The sequence below is a fragment of the Chenopodium quinoa genome, unplaced genomic scaffold (genome assembly GCF_001683475.1).
Source record: "Chenopodium quinoa cultivar QQ74 unplaced genomic scaffold, ASM168347v1, whole genome shotgun sequence".
Taxonomy (NCBI): domain Eukaryota; kingdom Viridiplantae; phylum Streptophyta; class Magnoliopsida; order Caryophyllales; family Amaranthaceae; genus Chenopodium; species Chenopodium quinoa.
This window is the reverse complement of record NW_018745068.1, coordinates 1,039,961-1,043,618: the sequence shown is the minus strand read 5'-3', so window position 1 is coordinate 1,043,618 and position 3,658 is coordinate 1,039,961.

The following is a 3,658-nucleotide window of genomic DNA, read 5'->3' as shown; positions in this document are numbered from 1 at the left end:
CCAGCTCACCATTGCCTTGATGCCGGTTTATGAAGGAGTGGGGACCAATGCTTGGAGCAACGCCTTGGGGAGCAAGGCAATGGTCCCCCCATGGTTATGGTCCTCACCTAACCTCTCCTCTCCTCATGCCACTTGTTGATTGTTGATTGCATTGTTTTATAATTTATTTTTGATTTAAATAAATTATTTGAAAAATGAAACTATCCCACATTGATCGTGAATGGGAGTGCAAGTTGCATTTCCTTCTAAATACCCCATGATTGGGCATTTGGAAATCAACTTGAGTGGAACTCAAAAAGGCATCTCTTATTATTGAGAAAACCTTTAAGTTCGTAAAACTCTAGTTTTATACTTGGTCAAGTCTCGACTAACCCTCGAGACGATGATCGTTCGGGTCAGGTCGTGGGTACGAGCCGTTGGAGGCTGTCACGCTTGTGAGGCTTTAAGCTTTGATGTAAGAGCTCGGTTTACGAGCGAAACACGCATCGAGGGTATTAATTCTTTCTCCCTTCTCTTAATTATTGTTTAATTATGTTTATGCATGCTTTATTGCTTTAATTATTGGGGCGGGTCTTGGGCGGGTTTCTCTTCCGCATAGCGGTGGACGCTACGAAACCCAACATCCAGGTCTATACAGACTAGGATACAGATGACGGCTATGATTTCGACACACACACGGCCACTGACGGGTTCCTAAGGACTCGACGCATTCGTCCCATCGAAAGGAGGGAACGAAATGGCGAATAGGCGGGCCCTAGTGAACCAGTCGGCCATTCGACTTGACAACCCCAGGCAGCCGAAGGCTCCGTATCCATCACCAGAAACGAGCTCATGACAAGTTTCAAAGGGGAAATTAAGGACCTGATCGATAAACGGACGACTGTCCCTACCAAGGAATAGTCGGCCAAAAAGCCTTCCCATTCTGGGAGGAATCAGCCGGTCAAAGACCGAGAGGCAACTCCTTACCCTAAATCAAGGGTGGGACGGAAGCCCTTGCTAAAGTTGGCCAGACTTCGGTTCCCTGAGCCAGGGAAGAGAAAGGCCATCCGGCATGTACAGCCGGATGGTTCAAAGAAAACTTATTTTGATGCCCGGATGTTAATCCAGCAAAAGAAGAACATACAACTGTCGGAGTCGGCTTCAACGTCGAACTTGCAAGACAGCTTTCAGAATACCTCAATGAGGTATTCACAATCAAACCGAGAGAACCAGACAGGCGGCATGGCCGCCCACTCTAGTCCTCAAATGTTCCATGCGGCCCCGTATGCGCCTCAACAGCCGTACATGCCGTATGGACAACCTTAAATGCAGCTGACCCTTTTCGGGGGACAGGCAGCACATATGTCCAACCCTTGGACTAGTAGCTTCGACTGCTAAGAATTGGAGAACAACCCTCTGCATTCTCCTAGGAAATAACTAAGGCCGTACAGCCGGCCAAGGTGAAAAATGTGTTGGTAGGTGCCTATGATGGTACCACCAACCCAGAAGACCACTTGATGGCATACACCAACCTTATGTATCTTCAAGGGTTGGATGATGCCGCATGGTGTAGATGCTTCCTGGCCACATTGAAGGGCGTCGCCCAGCAATGGTTCAACAACCTGCCAACCGGATGCATCAATAACTTCAAGATGCTTGCATACTTGTTTGCATCAAACTTCTCAATGAATATCCCTGCAAAGAAAACAAGTCTTGACTTGGGAGCCATATAGCAGGGTGAGAAGGAAGGGTTACGCTCGTATATCAGGCGGTTCAATCTGATGAAAATTCAGATTCAAGGACTGTTTGATGAGGTGGCCTATACAGACTTTTTCAAAGGTCTAAAGGACGGGTCGGCCTTTAAGTTCGACCTTGTCAGGAAGAGGCTTGCTACCCTCCAAGAGGCGCTGATGGAGGCGGACGCCTATATACAGGCAACTGAACTCTGCAACATCAGCAAACAGTTGGACTCAAAGAGGTCTGACAAAAGAGAGAGTCGGCCATTACAGCCTGCTAAGAAAGAAAAGAAAAGAAAAGAAGTCTGGGTGGCTGATACTTCGGAACAGCCGTCCTAGAAGAAAAAGAAAGAAACAAAAACGTACTCCCCAAAGTACGAATTCAATAAAGACTGTTACTCCATCCTCATGGAGATTAAGGAATGGGTCTCCATTGACAAGCCGACTGCTATGAAAGGTTCCGCCAAAAATCGGAAAAAAATAAATATTGCCACTACCATGAGGATATTGGCCATGACACCAACGAATGCTTTAGTCTCAAGCAGCTATTGGACCGTCTAGCTGATAAAGGAGTTCTCAAGCCATATATTTTGAGTTCTAAGGTTACCCTGCATACTAACCCTAGGCAGTCGTCTAAGAAGAAGCCTCACTCTGCTAATAGTTCGGACACTGAAGAAACTCCGATCTATACAATAGCAGGAAACTTTGTTGGAGGCGGCCCAATGATCCAGGTAACAAGGACTAAATTAGACGGCTCGACGTCAACTTCGTCGACGAGGGGCAAGCGTCCAAGGACTCCTTCCCTGAAGTTGTAATTACTGAGGATGACAGGGGCAAAGTCAGGAGGTCGCATGATGACCCTATTGTCATCGAATGCAAAGTGGCCAACCAAAGAGTTGGCCGAATCCTCATTGACACAGGGAGTTCGTCTGATCTCATCAGTCACAAGTGCCTGGCCAAGCTCAGGTACACGCCCGGGAACATGAACCAAGTTTCTCATCCCTTAGTGGGATTTGGAGGTGGTGTGGTACATCCGGTAGGTCGAATAGACCTACCCATTCGTCTAAGCGAAAAAGGGGAGGGACGCCACATGGTGGTCCAGTTATTAGTTGTTGAAGAGCTGACAGCCTATAACTTGATTTTGGCGCGGCCCACCCTGAATGAATCCAAGGTTGTTATCATTCCTTCTCTTATGCTTCTCAAGTTTCAGAAGGATGATAGACAGTCGGACTTAGGGCAGTTCGCAAAGGGTGATTCAGCAAGGGGCAATCGCCACTCCTAGTTCTAGATTCAGCCGTCCCCGGTGACCGGCTGATCACTAACCTAGGCCGTGCCGTGAGCTTTTGGGAAACAATTTTCAAAAAGAAAAAGAGAAACAAAGAGAAAATGCAAAAGAAAGCAGGCGGTTACCTTTAAGAAAAGAAGACTCGAAGTTCTTATGAAACGGGCGGCTGTTTGAGCAGGCGGTCCAAAAGCAAGCGGCAGTCGTCTGAAATTTCAGAGCTTTTGAGTCACAAATTATGTCCGGAAAAATTTCTAGAATGTCCAAATGATTTGGACACCCGTATTTATAGGGGGGGAATTTCAAGGGTCAGTAAAAAAAAAAGAAAAAAAAAAACGGTAAAAACCGTTAGCCAATCAGAGCGTGACGTCTTTCACAGGCGCCACGTGGCAAGCCACGTCACCCCTGTGAGGGGCAAATGATTAGGAGATTCACCCGCCACGTGGACCAATTAGACTCTACCACGTGTCATGCATGTGGACCAACTAGAGCCCGCCACGTGTCACCTCGTGAGAGGTCCAAGGTGGACCAATCAGGTCACGACACGTGGAACAGGCAGATTGCCAACTAGGAAAGTGGCCTTTAAGGACCCAAATACCTAGGAAAGCCCAGTCAGTTCTAGGTTTCTAGAAACCTATCACTGGGCACACATTTCAAGACC